We start from the raw sequence: 1,062 nt of genomic DNA, 5'->3' as shown, positions 1-1,062 counted from the left end.
CAAATTTGATTGGATCGGATTTGATACCCACATGTAGAGTTCATGCTGCGAGGCCTAATCAACACTCTTGATCTTTCCTTTGATTCTAAGTTTTGATCTTTTTTCTCTATCTCAAAATGATGTAAATAATTTCGTGCCAAAGAAAAAAAAGAACCACTTTTCCTTTTTACTTTTGTGCTATACCCAAATAGAGATGTTGGACCATGATGCAAAGAATATCTTGCTGTCCTTGTCCAATTATAGTTGTAATATCCATTTGTTTGACTATGCACTTCTTATATAGACCTGCACAAACAACACTCATCAAGTAACAATTAGGCTTTCAAATCCGAACACTTATATGTTTGTCATTATCAAACTAATGTTATTGTTTCTTAAGCTCATTAATTTTTTTTTAATGGCAAACATAATAATATATATGAGGTAATGTTCAAAATAAATTGAAAGAGATAAAAATTAAAAATTTTCCTTTGATGATTTCACTTTAATTTGATGAACTTTCTCTTTCTTACATAAGAATTACTCCCTCTAAATATGGATTTTTTCATATAACCCGGGAATACAATCAACAAGACCAACCATACTAGCAATGCATATATACAAAGAACATCATCATATGGTAACAACCAATATTAAAAGCAAGTTCAAGTGGCCTTAAAAGTTCATATATAAGCCATATATCCTAATAAAATATTAATTAACCTATTTTCATATCATATATATGTCAGTTTTATTCTCCCTTTTGACATAAAAAATGTAAAAATGATCCAAAACTTGCACAAAAATATTTAGAGACATAAAAAATATTTTTTTAAATATTAGAGTGCATTAATAATTAATTACAGTCATCCAAACTGAAAGAGTCAAATAAAACAAGAAATAAAAATAAAACGTCTCAAAACTAAAATGGCAGAAATAGAAATAGATTAACAACAAGAGTATCAAATTTATTAGGCATTCGAGGTGAGCTTTCTCCAAATGCAGATAAGAAGACCGTAAGGAGATATATATGCATGGGCGTACATTATGATGTTGCTTTTGACTCAGTTGTTTGGTAACAAT

This window comes from Arachis ipaensis, chromosome B10 (genome assembly GCF_059453495.1).
Source record: "Arachis ipaensis isolate K30076 ecotype BB chromosome B10, ASM5945349v1, whole genome shotgun sequence".
Classification (NCBI taxonomy): Eukaryota; Viridiplantae; Streptophyta; class Magnoliopsida; order Fabales; family Fabaceae; genus Arachis; species Arachis ipaensis.
Note: the sequence above shows the minus strand (reverse complement) of the source record.